Below are 15,279 nucleotides of genomic sequence, written 5' to 3' on the forward strand. Positions count from 1 at the left end.
GTTTCATAGACTAGACAAGTCAGTTATGTTATGTCAGACATTCGGAGTCGTATAGCCATTTTGGCTCATTCATGTTATTTCCGCACTTATGTTTAAACAAGTATTTTTATTAAGTATTATGACTTACTGCATTTTATAAAGGCTCATCATGCATTCACGTTATATTCCGCTCATGTTATGCCTCATGATGATTCAGCAAGCCATGTGGTTCGCTCGGTCACATGCAGTAAGGCACCGAGTGCCGTGTTTCGCCCAGGCCATGGTTCGGGGCGTGACAAAGCTTGGTATCAGAGCCTAGGTTCAAGTGTTTTAGGGAGTCTATGAAACCGTGTTCAGTGGGGTCACTTTTATATGTGTGTGCGCGCCACACCTATAAATAGTTGATCACCAAGACATTTAGGATTGTCTCACTTCTTTCAACTCTAGATCATGCAATAGAGTTATGTTCTCAGAAATTACTCGGACTCGTGTGTTGTTTCCCGTTCTTCCGAATACGCCTTATCTCAATAGATAACGAAGATGTAAATCTAATCATTATCGATGTGTTGCTTTCAGATAGAGTCATCAGGAATTATTCTAACTCGTGCCATGAAGCTTAGAGTAGTAAGTAACATTCTCTTTCCATCGAATTCTAAACGTATCGAATGCGTAAGCGACGAGAAGGAAAATTCGAGACCCAAGACTTACCAAATAGTGCATGGTGTGTTTATCAGGTGATAATACCCTTTTAAAAACAAGTTTCGGCATGGCAGTGTACATAGGTTATATACCTTACAGAATAAGTTTATTTGGATTGTCTGACCATGGAGCTATAGTATAAGGGTGATGGTTTATATTTAAGACCTCACGAGGTAGGATGTTATGAAGTTAACCGCAGCAGGCATAAATTGTCCGCGGTAGTTTTAAGCAGGAATAGCCTAAGAGTCAACCACCTTTAATACTAGAAAGTCTAGACTTTTTCCAAGGATAAATATTTTTGCCATATGATCTATGCACATGACTAAGAACGGACTGAGTGCGATAAGAAACCACGAGCAGACAACATTGAAATTTTAGGGATAGTTTTAAATTATTTAAGCTTATTCAGATCAGACCTATAGAGTATGACGTTAGTAAGTTACTAGAAGAAGCAAATATTACTATGATATAAAAGATATGAAAATTCCCCCTTAGGTTATGTTATTAAGTATTTTATCCCTGATGTGTATAGTATGGTTTAATTTTGAAAGTGTGGGGGGGGGGGGGGGGGTTAGTTATTCCAATTTCTCGTTTGAGACAGATGAAATTTCCTTAAGTTTGATTTATGTCTATAGTTCAGAAAGATAGTATACAATCCAAGAATAGAGTCAGATGAAGAGGAAAAGTTAGAAATAACCTTATGTTTCACTTTAGTATTCAGGGAAGAATTAGAGAATATGATACTAGCAGGTGGTAACAGAAGCTTAATAAGTAAGTTTGAGTAGATACAGCGAATTAGAAATTTTCAGCAGAGTTAATAGAAGTATGATTTGAGTTACTTAGTCAAGTTAATACTAGTGACTGGGCAACCGTCTAAATACACCGAAGACGCGTTAGAACCCAAAGGTTTTAAGTTAAATTCGAGGTATAAACATGGGTGAAAGAAGAAAACCATCTATGCCGTAAGAGAGCAAGCCATAGAAGAAGAGCCTTTAAGAGTTATCAGAAAAGAGTTTTCCCCAAGACTGACAAGGCTAGTATGCCAGTTATGTACATTAGAAACCCGTTCCTTTAAGTAATCTAGTTTTCCCAGTAAGTAAGACTTGCTTAAGTAAGCAGAAGAAATGAGTCTTTAGTATTTTAGATGAAATTAGCAGAACCACTAGATGACCACTTATCGCTAACTCAAGGGATCCACAGGCTTTAAACGTCAGCTTTTGAACTAAGGGGGAGATCGTGCGATAAGGTGCCGATATAAACTATGTGTTTTGTAAGTTGATAAGTGTTAAAGAGATTATGTCAGAGGGTCACCGTTTCATATAGCCAAGATAAGGTGCGTAGAATGTGATCTTTGTCATGCTGTTGAGATCAAGTACTAGGTAATTATGTTATAAGATAAAGTTCTAGAGCGAATAACGGGTTTTCAGGGTATAACAGTTCCAATTACAGAGTAATTCATGTACTATGTGGCACTAATACCCAGACGTACTCTACTCGTGTCTTTCGTATCCATATCATGCCCATGTTAGAGATTGATACTCCATCTTTAAGATACAAGAATTAAGACTCCATACGATAGTAAGCTATGCAAGGGAATTTTCTTTCATGTTTCTCACATCAGGTTGTACTCATGTCCAAGGTTAAAGACTGCATTCATGTCTCACGTATCTATCGTGTTTTTATACCCATGTCCACGTTCTAACTTCTAAGTGCTTTCCAAATATGATGTTGATTTTAATAATGATTGAGGAGAAGGTAACACAATAGTTTAAATACTAAGAATCCTATGGAATGCCCACCTGGTCGTTGAACAAGGGAAAAATGCCTTAGGTAAATGATTTATTTCAACTCCAAAGATATGCTACCTACGTTCTCACGTACTCATGCCCACGACCGACTTCTTTTAGCATCCACATATAGAAATAGCATAACAGTGGGTTTGGTAGGTAATGATAAGAGTAAGTCAAGATGGATGTCCTACCCACGATTCTACGTAACTCATGCTTATGTTCCTCTGGCTACTATTTTAAAGCAGCTCGTAGCTTGGCACAAAGGATGCCATTTTCTTTTCCGAAGTACCTATGCCCTGTTTAAGTTCAAGGTGACTTTTTACTTATGCCTTAGGTGCTTGACAAATGAAGCATTCATGCCTATGATCCTTTCCTTCATGAGTCTTATTTTATAATAAGGGTGTCGACTTATAGTAATAAGAGTAAACTATGTTGAACCATGTCCCATTCTGTAAGTATAGCTAAGTTCCAAAAGTGATATCTTACCCATCCCTATGTCTCTAAGTACTCAAGAGTGAAGGCTACAACTTATACTCCCTTTAAGTCACACTTATGTCTTATTCACACTTCAATATTCATGACCTAATGTCCAAATGTCAAGGTATGTAGCTTCGAAGTACTTTTGTAAACGTCCTGTCTCTCATGCCCCATGCCATGCTACTCATGTATTCATGTCTTATGCCATATTAGTCCCATTTCCATGTACACATGTTCCATGTTATGTTCTTCAGTCTGACGTACCCATACCACGTCTATCTTCGAAGATGAAGTGTCTGATTCGTATGAATGCTCCTTTTCTCTCACTCCTTGATGATCCGCTTACAATAATAAGCAAGGTAAGCCAAGATATTCATATCTATGTTTCAGAGCGAACAAGGTAAGGTTCGAAGTAAGGTATGTTCCAAGTTCATAGTGAGATCCCTTCAGGTATTCTATGGTACTTATCCCAAAAGTATTTTACTCAGATTTGATGTATCATGTCATGCTTACGCTAGAGCTTTATGAATGCCTATGTTAGAATCATATTCCTAGTATATGACTCAACTCTATCTCATTCGCACCGAGTTGCACTTACATTCAGAGCCTAAGTCGTACTTTTATCTCTCATGTCTATTGTGGTAACACACGAACATCTATGATCAAGTCTCTAAGTGTTCAGATCTTACCTACGCTCAGTATTTAACCCTCATGTTGTAACAATCATATTTTCGACATTCAGATCTCATGTTGATGTCCATGTTTACACGTGTTTGTATCCTATAAAAGTTTAGCACTCATGTTTACATGCCAGCCAGTCTTCATGTATTTATGTCCCATGTCATGCTCCTCATGTCCAGGTAATCATGCCATGTTCGTGCCTATTTTCCAATACTCATGTCATTCATGCCTACAAATTCTCTTCCAAACCCCATGTATAGTAATCATGTAATCGTTCAGCCAATAATCATGTGTTCAGGCCAGCTCAGTATTCATGTTAGCCACATTCAAGATTCAATAATTAAGATTATGCCGCATCATACGTATTAAGATACCCTGTGAGGTTTATGTTGATACTTTAGTTAGCTGATAGGCATTTGAGAAATGTCATGAGAGTCCGAATTACGAAGGAAGTCCTGCCATAATTTTCGTAAATTCTAGAGTCAGTAGTAACTCTTAATCATTATTATGAATCGAGGACAATGGTTTAATGATTCCAGTTTATGTAGGTGCTACTTAGTTTCATGTTCCTATGTACATATTTATATGTAATCACGTATTCAGTTCTCATGATCCATGACCATGTTTTCATGTAATCATGTCAAGCTCTTATGTTTCATGTCATTTTCATCACGTTCATGTATTCATGCCATGTCCAGTCCCATACCTAACCAAGACCCATCATTCGAGGACGAATGATTCCAAGGGGGAGATATTGTAACACCCCGTATCTTATAACAAAGGTTAGACTTATATCATTAGAGTTTAGCAGAGTATTTGAAAGTTTGTGCGTTTTGCAAAAATGGTCAACGGGCCTACTTCGAGCACACATAATCCCTTGATTTATTAAGAATTTGAGAAAGCGTAAAACATTAAAGTTGTAGCCCTTTGGAATATCTTTCCAACGGTATCTTATGGAGCTCAAACGGAGCCCTGTGCTAAGAGTTATGCCTCTTTTACTATCACTGGTTGGAGCAGAATTTTCAGATTTTGTGTTACGTTTTTAGCCTTTTCCTACTCGAATAGGGACTCCTTATTTTATTATTGTATGAAGTAAAAACGTCCCTAACACTATTCTAAACCCTAAGAGACTATTCGTTTTCTCTCTACCTCCATATCTAAAGAACCTATGCACTCCAATCCTTCAAGAACCGCAAGAAAATCATTCTTGCTATCAAGAAACCTTCAAGAGTTGGTTTGACAACCTTGTTTCTTGAGGTTTCCTCTAAGGTAAATCATTCAATCAAGAACCTCTAAATTATACAAGGTTACATAGTTTCTAAAGACTAGAATAAATCCATCCACCCCGGTACCTATAAAATCAAGAGTTGTAAAGAGTTAGAGAAACCCCTAGTATTTTTCTGTTGACTTTCACTCCGACCAGCCATATTTAATTGGTATTTTCTGGTAATCTAACCGTTGGATCAAGCCCAAATTTTAACTGAGTGTTCATAACACAAAGTCTAAAATATGAACGGTGGAGATTGGATTTGGAGGTCCGGAACAGTACTCTTTGAGCCACGAACAGTAGCTACGAAAATCAGTGAAAATCCTCTCAAGGTTTCCAAATTCAAAGCTTTTGGAATTCTTCTTCAATGATTCAGATTTTTCTTCAAGTTTTGGAGCGACTAAGGTATGTAGAGTTACTATCTACGTGTGGGAACATCATTGTTCTTCCCCACGCCTCATAATCCATAAATTATGATTCTTTACGAAAACTAGGGTTTCTATACCATGTTCATGATAACCCTAGGTCCATGTCCATGATTATATTATGTATGAATTGTTATAATTCCATCATTGAGTTCTTAATATTTCTTTATGATTATTAAGAATCTGTCCAAAAACTCATATATCTCATTCCATGGGTTCATGCATGCTAGTTTATGATATATTATGCTATTTTCAAGAAAATACTATACATGTTTTACAAGTTCATGCAAGCAAGCTATAATTCATGATATCCATGTACAAGCAAGTTATATTCATGAAACCCATGGGCAGCAAGTGCCACTTATTTTGCATGTTCATGTTTTTGAGAGTTGCTTTAATTACCGAGGAGGGCTTCAAATAGCCTGAAACTACGTAGCCACCGTAGGATGAGGATCGCTCCACCCATGTCCCGGACGATCTCTCATAATGACTGAATATTTTCATATTTTATTAAATCTCATGTTCCCTGGCAAGGACTGAGTGTTCTTCTTGCGGGACGCAAGCACCAGACCATGGATCGGTTATAAGTTATTGCTCTCCCTACTTATGATATTTTTACCATGTTATATATAAATATATGTATTCATGTTCATGTCCAGGTTTTCAGTTTCAGTTCTTATCATGTTATTTCATGTCCCATGTTATTTCATTCAGTTGTTTTACGTACCAGTACATTCAATGTGCTGACGTCCCCTTTTATTGCCCGGGGGCCTGCATTTCACGATGCAGGTACTGATATACAGGACGACACATCTGCTCAGTAGGACAGCATTCGTATCAGCTTATTGGTGAGCCCCATCTCATTCGGGGTTTAGTCAACTTTTGTTTTATGATTAGTTATGCATCTAAGGTATGCTGGGGGCCTTGTCCCAGTAAGTATGTTTTCCAGTCAGACTCATGATAGAGGTTTCATAGACTAGACAAGTCAGTTATGTTATGTCAGACATTCGGAGTCGTATAGCCATTTTGGCTCATTCATGTTATTTCCGCACTTATGTTTAAACAAGTATTTTTATTAAGTATTATGACTTACTGCGTTTTATAAAGGCTCATCATGTATTCACGTTATATTCCGCTCATGTTATGCCTCATGATGATTCAGCAAGCCATGTGGTTCGCTCGGTCATATGCAGTAAGGCACCGAGTGCCGTGTTTCGCCCAGGCCATGGTTCGGGGCGTGATAGGGCCGGGCCGGACCTGTGCCCCGGTGGGCCATCACCTGGGCTGCTGGTGGGCCTAGCTGGTGGGCTGTCCACCTTGTCCGGCCCAGCCCCCTAATAAAACCCACCTAGCCCAACCCCTTACACCTCTTAGTGGGCTTGGGCTGGGCTGGTGGTGGGCCGGGTTTACCGGGCGGGGTCCGGGTTGACCCGGCCCACTTGACACCCTTAAGGGATGGATTGGGATGAAGTTTTGACCGCTCAATCGCGAATTGCAAACGTTATGGCTTTGACAAGTCTACATCCAGACATGTTTGAAGTTAAACTTCAAACATACACATGCAAAGTGAGATTCGCGATGAGAGATCTGAAAAAGCGATTTTGTTCTATTCAAAATGTAAGAGGAAAAGAGATCTCAATTCCTTATCATAAATAGGGGTCCTCAAATCAAATCAATGCATTCCCCCATATATAGTCAAACCTCTCTGTAATAGCATCGTTGGGTCTAAAAATTTTCAGTTGTTATAGAGAATGACTGTTATACGCCTATAACATCATTGATATTTAAATAATATTTCGCTGTTATGGGCAAAAAAAATGCATAAAATCTAATTTTTCATTTTTTATTGTTAAATTTTAAGCTTAATCACACTTTGTGTAACGAAGGATACATTTAATGATGAAAATATATATGTTCATATAATTTTTTTTTGGTTGTAATAATGTATTAAATGATGAAATACTTTGTCAAAATCTCTACACTTATTATTGGTAATCATAGATATTCTATTTTTTAAAGATTGTTAATTATTATATTACCAAAAAAATAAGATAGTTGTTATACGGGGGTAATTTTACAAAGAGTGTATGTTATACCCCATTTTAAACGGGTTAAATTAGAGTACAACATATTGGAGATTCCTATATTGCTTTGTTTTAAAGAGTCGCCACCTAATTGATTTTAAGGTGAATTAGGGCACCTAATTATTAACTAAGGTAAAGCTAACTAAACCTCCGTTAATAGTCTACTTAATCAGTGTGATTCTAGGTAAGGGTTCTATATTATTCTAAAGGGAAGGGGTTAGGCATCCTTTAGCATCCGTTAACTACGGTTATTCGGCCAAACTTAGGTTAATTAATTAAGGTTAAAGATGCAAATATGGCACTTAAATTTTAAGAAAATGGTTTGTAAGTGTTGCTAAAGTTTTAAAAAAATATATAATAATGCTATTTAAAATGAGACTTATGAATTTAAGGCCTTTAAATAAAATGCTATTTAAAATAAGACTTGTAGAAGGTACAATGATTTGCATAAAAAAAGAAAGAGTTATTTAAAATAAGACTTATAAATGTTGCTGAGGCGTTTAATGAAAAATAATGCTATTTAACATAAAACTTGCAAAAATATAATAGTTTGCCTATAAGTAAAGAGTTTTAAGAGAAGACTTAGCAAATTGAACTTTGAATAAAATTATGTTACATGAACATGGCTATGTAGAAAATCTAGACTTATTTTTTACGAACGGGATGCAAAAGGAAGTGAGTGTCTTTCTCTTTTAATTGACTTTTATTAACTATGCTTAGTAAAAAAAATGCATGATTGATTTAAAACTTGAAGAATTATTTATAAAATATACTCGAGTTTATATTTGTGTATTAGTGACGTTTTGAAAATTTTAAGATAGTAAGGATAAAATATGATTTCTTTAACTCAAAAATATGAATTTACGCTATTGAAAATCTATTATTCTAAGAGTAAAGATTATAGATACTATAAATAACTTTAATATAAAAAGAAGAAAATGAAACTTATAGAATTAATTATTGGTTTTCCTTAAACTAACTACCCATCATACTAACTTACTAATTCCGCTAAGATTCGTCCTAGCTAAGAAAACAAAACAAAAATGTTAGTCGTACAAGGCAAATTAAATACACAAGAAGAAAATAGAATAGGGGGAGGAATATTTGGATGGATCGGCCCAATTAGGCCACTGCTGCCATCTATTTCTGCCACTGGGCTTCGGCCCAGAATCTTTTCTATGCTGAACAGGGGCTGACTCGAGAATATTTTGTTGGGCTTTTAGCCCAACACCGAATGCGGAAGACGAACGAGTTCCTCGGACTCGTATGCGATGGTCATGCAAAAAATGAAAGGAAAAAGATTAGTATCTAATCGATGAATAAGGTTAAACATGTAAAAATACAATTTCAAAACAGGTCGGTAGGTTATGTATATACTGCGTATGTTTAAGTATATCTTATGTATACACATTCATAAGGATGTATAAAAGGTTAATATTGAAAACTTTTGCCCCCGTCTTCCGGATGTTGCACAAGTTCCACGGGATTTCATGAATCCCAGGCATGGTTAACACCGGGAAGGGTTCAAGCTTGATCCATAATGACCAATCTAACCTCCCTATTAATGTATTTTCATGAACGTACCTCAAATGTACATTTATATACATACTTTAACTGAATATACTTGCAACAACGCATAAAATTTAAATACACCAAACTGATAATAAACTATACACGGGATTAAGTGCACCTCATATAGACTGAGTATATTTACAAGGATATTTAGAAGGGCATCTAAACTTAATGAACGAATTAATAAAGAATTTAAGTGGCAAATGTAATCGTGTATTCCTATATATATGCCAAGTATGCACACGACGTTAAGTGAAATAGAAACAAACTGAATATAGGCTCAGAGACAGCAATCAAAGAAGCAAACCCGAAATACCAATTCATAAAATAACAGGCCCAAATCTAGGATCAGGTAAAGATAACAAACCCAAATATATAAAAAGAAAGAGTAAACCCAAAGCTGCCGCCATAAAGTATACAGATTCTAAAAAAAACAGTCATCAGTGCATCTTAACGATATACAAAATATACTTTCTTGTATACACCGAGATGTATATAGGCTGTATATACCTTGTATATTGCGCGTATACTATCAAAACAGTCAACACAAAATGAGGTAAAGGATAAAATAGATATGAAATATGGCTTGTTGAACATATATCACTGCACATGGGTCATATCCGACACCTATTGACCTACGCATCTGCCTATGTCAAAATTTAATATCATAGATGCACATTTTCACCATTTTCCAGTTAAGATTAGCAAAACCCTTATGTAGTTCGAAAGTAAGAGCAAACAAAGGGCAGTCTTTCAACAACTTAGGCCGATATGATCTCACTTACATAAGGCTATAGACATGGCAAAGGGAATAAAAGGGGAGAGATCATGCATATTCACAACACTTTTCTAAGCTAATCTTTAGTCATCCAAACAACATGCCTGGACTGTTGATCCATTTTTCACGACAATAGGGTATCCTGAATCATATGATGGCATACACAAACTAATATTAGACAGAATAAGGCCACCCTGAGGCATAACTGGCCATTCTTACATACAGAGACATATCTTCTACTCAAACAACTTAGGGACCATTCTATCAGATGCAAAACAGTTTAAACCAAATACACATGAACAACTTAGACTTCACAGATCAGCATTGATGTTTTATAACAGCAAGATTTCAAGTTGAACATGAGAAGATAAGCCAACCTGAGCATTTGGATCATAAATATAAACCAAACAGGGGACAGCAGAATCAGATAGCAAAACGAAGCAAAGAGAGAGCACCAATGCAACTAAATATACTAATCCCAAGAATACTCAAACAGTTGACATACTTAAAACATCATTTTAAGACATACAAAAGCACTCAAGAGAAAAACATTCAGCAGACAAACAAACAGATTTGCACCCTAGACTCACATTTAACAGAGGCATATACCAAATGCTTAGAAATAGAGGACCACCTCAGAGGAGAGGGGAAGGAATCATGCTCATAGAAATCCAGGCTCCATGCTCAATATCTCACAGAAGGGTTGGGATGACAAAGCCCAACATTCAAACGTGCAGCTAACTCAGGAAATTTAAGTAGAATAGACCATAAATCATACATATTTCCATGGTCAATACACTAATCATGCTCAGGTCATACAACAAGAATTTGAGACTAATATCCTAATTATAACACATAATGCCAAGCTAGTATACAACTGAACCACATATTTAACTGAAATTTAAAACATGCTGATTACTCAAACTGAATATATGATTAACACTTAAATAATGCAAAGGCTACAGAAATTAAAAGGGAAAGAAATTACCTTCTTTCGGGTGCAGCGAAGTGGGATTCGAGCCTCCGATATACCCTCGAACACTACCAAATCCGAGCTTGCGCTGCTCGGATTCGCAGCAACACCAAAGGCCAACGAAACGAAATTGATTTAATATTTTCACTCGACAATAAAACAAGATTATAACTGCTAACAAGACTCGTACTTTAGGGAATTATAGGCGACTAAAAGACTTATATTTCGGAGATTTTCAAGGTTTCAAAAAACTTGTTTCAGAATTTTAATTTTTTAGGGGATTTCAGCTACATCAAGCCTACCTCAATGGACTCAACGATCGATTATTTATAGGCGACTTCTAGGGTTTGCTTCGGGTTCTAAAACGAAAAAGTTGGGCGAGAAAGGGGCCGGAGGGGGGGGGGGGGGGTGCGGCGGACGAAAATGGGAAGGGAATCCTAGTGGGTTCCCTTGTTTTGAGCGTGAATTGGGCCGCCGGGTCGGGTCGGATGGTGTAGGTTGGGTCGATTTTTTGGCTGGGTTGTGGACTTTAAAATATGGGCTGGGTATTAAAATATCCTCATATAGATTGGGCTAGTGAGTTAAATAATGGGCTGATTGTAAATGGACCGAATTAATATGGGCTGATTTTATGAATTGGTCCGAAAATAGTATGAGTTGATTGGGCTCGGATTTGGGTTAATAAATTAAATATATGGGCTGCGTGCAAGAAATAAATTGAGCTTCTAAATTTAAATACAAGACCTATTCGGATTAACTGTATACTAACATGTGCTAAAATATTACCTAATATAAAATATGTATTTATCAATGGCCGGACAAAATAAATTACACGACATCATAGTAGTCGTGCAATACATTTTTTTAAAGTCAATAGTAAATAAACACTATTATTTAATTATGCGAAAACAAATGCGATGCGTGTGCATAGGATGGTAAAAAATGCTGAGACGATTATAATGCGGATTGTGATAATACTGGTAACAAAAAATAAAAATAATAATAATAATAAAAAAAATGATAATAATAATAATTCTAATAATAATAATAATGATAACATGGTAGTAGTAACGGTAATAAAAGATAATAACAGTAGTGACTACCACAGGATACTGAAACGCCGGTATTAATAAAAGCTAATAATTACAGTAAAAAATATAATTAATTATTTCTTAAGTTGCCAAAATATTAGGAGCGTAAATAGATATTTTGGGGAAGACGGGACAAAATTGGGTGTCAACAGCGTACTGTTATAAAGTTGGTTGTTATAGAGAGGCTGATAGTTCCAAGTGCATTCGTGTTTTAATGATTGTCAAATTGTTTCAGATAGAGACCTGGTCTGTTATCTGCTCTCTGTGCACCTTGCACTGTCGGCAGAGACAGTTGCAAAGCCGAGCCACTTGCTGCACACAAGTACAGCAGTGAGCTGGCCCATGCTTTAGGTAAAAATTGGAGAGTGGTCTCTTTTCACCCCACATGCTCGCACTATATATGCAATGATGACAACATATTTGGTAGACTTGAAACCTAATCTAAACCGTGCAAAGCTGCCAACACCAGTTCTCAAGATCTCTTAAGAACAAAGTCACCTACAATGTTAAAGAACGTGATCCAGACACAAGTCTTAGTCTAAGTTCTTTACACTGTTGTGAGTCTTTGTTCGTTTGTGCTTTAATTTGTAAATCTACTCTTCTCTTAAAAGTTGTAGGTATTTCAAATTCTTAATAGTTGTTAGGCAGTTTACCTTTCAATCTAGTACCCTTGGCTAGTGTGTAGTCTAAGGTGTATTAGTTGGGTTTGGCTTGAGGTAGTCAACCTTAGGTTCCTTGGCTAAAGTCAGTCAAGTGGAGGGGTTTGCAATCGGTGTATGGCAAAGGTTGAGGGACTGCGGGAGTTAGTTCCTAGGTTGCTACTATTGTAAGGGTTGAGGGATTATGAGAGTTAGTTCCTAGCTTATAATAGGTCTTAATAATGAAGTTGCTCGTGTAGTGGAGTTGAAATCCTACTGGGATAGGTCGTGATTTTTAATCCCTTGAGCAAAGAGTTTTCCACGGTAACATCCTGGGTCCTTTACATACTGCATCGCATAAGGGAACTGGTACACAACCAGGTCCCTCATACACTATTTGGTGGACGCATAGCCTGTATCAGTGGTGCTATATGCGGGTGCCGTTATAGAAAGGTCTGATTGTATATCCGATATTGTTATTGCTCACTATCAAAGAAAATTAAAGTTGTAATTATAGTTTAATATAATCAGTAATCCATCGTTTATCAGCATACAAACCGGACCTTTAATGAAGTGCAGAAATAGTTGAGAGAAATTCAAAGACATAGAGGTACAGTTCTTGCCTAGCTACTACTTTAAATGCCTCAAACTGAACTTTTAGGTGTCAGAAAAGGCAATTCGATTTTTCCCTTTTGGGACCATAATGCATATTAATGTGCTACTTTTAGTGGTAGGTATGTGGTTAAGTTCAAGAACTAATGCTCGGAAAAAATGAAAGTTAGTCACAATTGGTAAGTACATGTGGCCAAGCCAGAATTTTTCATTAAGGGAATTCAAAATATAGATAAGTAAATAAATGAATATACTAAACAGTTTAATATCTATTATGTATATACATAAAATAACTTTAACTTTGTATTAAAATTTCTTGGATTAACGTGCAACAATATATTATTTTGGGATTCAAATAAATTGCTCTTTATAACAATGGTGTCTAAGCATAATTATTCAAGCGGCACCTATTATTTCTTATCTAACACACAGGTAACAATGTAACATGCATATATCTCTATCTCTACTAAAACTTAAACAAATAAAAATAAAGTATTTAGTCGTTTGTTGCCTCTGTTGATATTTGAGTTCCCATTTCCTTTAGATACGATGTAAACATAACTATTAGGAGCTTTTTCGTTAATGTTAAATTATATGTTCATTTGAAACTTTTCACAATCAAAGCTAAGAGCTTGTCGGTAACAAATTCGGTATGTTTTATAGTTATAGTTGAGTTTAAACGTGCTTAACTATCAAATCGTTTACTTACGGGTTTGTATTTAATAGTCAATCAATTTGCTTTCTGCCTTCTATCACACACTTGTTGTTGGAAATAGCTATTGGATAGGGTTCATTCATAAGGAGTATTAATTAACCCGTTAGCGCGCTAGAATGTCCTCATACTAAACTCTAATCTTTAGCGTATAAATGTACTATTATGTGTGTGGGAAAAAAAAGAAGAGTTTTCCATATTAATACGACGACTAGGGTTTACCAGGAAAGAATCTATACATCATCCGTTAGAGGGAATATATAGGCTGTGAACAAAGGGAGATCATTACCTTTGTGAAGATTCCCGACGATCGGTCACACGTACCAGTCGTGGTTACTGCAGATCCGCTTTCGCTCTAAAGAAACCCGTAAGTCTTCTAAACTAGTATTTACGATTCGAAATACTACACTTGTTATACAAAATGTAGTGTTAGAATCTCAATCGCCTAGATGAGTGACAACTCGATAATAAACATAAGTTTGTAAGAAATTAAAAATATATGTTACAGCAAATTTCCAGTTATTGCTATAAAAATATATGTTAAAAAAAAAAAAAAAAAAAAAAAAAACAAGTGCTATACCTCTTGTCGGAGCAGGTCAAGTCAAAAGTTTCTAAATTGGGATGCTGAATTGCCAGTTATGATCAAATTGGCTCTTGCAGCATGGTTGCGATAGGATGAAGTTGAATATAATAAAGCTGATCTGCCTTTTCATCCAATAATTTCATCTCCAACATCCCTTTAAATGTTAAATATTTTCATTTTGTGCGAAGGTATTTTGTAGGCAGAATTTAAGAAATAAAAATAATTGACATGTAATTATATATATATATATATATATATATATATATATATAAAGTACCAATTTGATTTTATAAATTAGCATAAGAGAGAGTTTTACATGTCTTTTTATCATCTTTCTCCTTATAAAAAATGAACTTTCATATCATGTAAATCCAACAAGTCAAGAATAAAATAAGGATATTAAGATTAATTATTTTTCAAAAAATGAAAAGTATTATTTGTATGGGACAAACTTTATAGTAAGTGCCTCACAGAAAATGAATAAATGAAGTAATTAGAGTGTCATTTATAAAGGAAACCAAATTTACCCATAATAATAAATCTTTTAATATTCTCCACAAATTTCCACAAAGAAGTAGCAAGCAACATTTCTATGTATAATTTTGACTATACATTTTATTTAGATATAAATTAAATAAAGTAACAAATACAAAATGCTAAATAGTTTGGTCTACTCTTAATTTTTGAATTAGCCAACAATATATAACCATTTGAGAGAAGCAGGAAAAGCATATTTAACGTGTGGTAACTGTTACTTTGATGAAATAAGGAAGCTAATTGCTCATTATATGGTCGCTCAATTATTGAAAATGTTACGGAATTTTTTTTATTGAAAATGTTGTAATAAAATATTTTTTCTTTAATGTTGTAATAAAAAAAACTCATTATCAGAAATAGTGTAATAAAATCATTGTTTTT

The sequence above is a fragment of the Lycium barbarum genome, chromosome 10, assembly GCF_019175385.1.
Source record: "Lycium barbarum isolate Lr01 chromosome 10, ASM1917538v2, whole genome shotgun sequence".
Lineage (NCBI taxonomy): Eukaryota > Viridiplantae > Streptophyta > Magnoliopsida > Solanales > Solanaceae > Lycium > Lycium barbarum.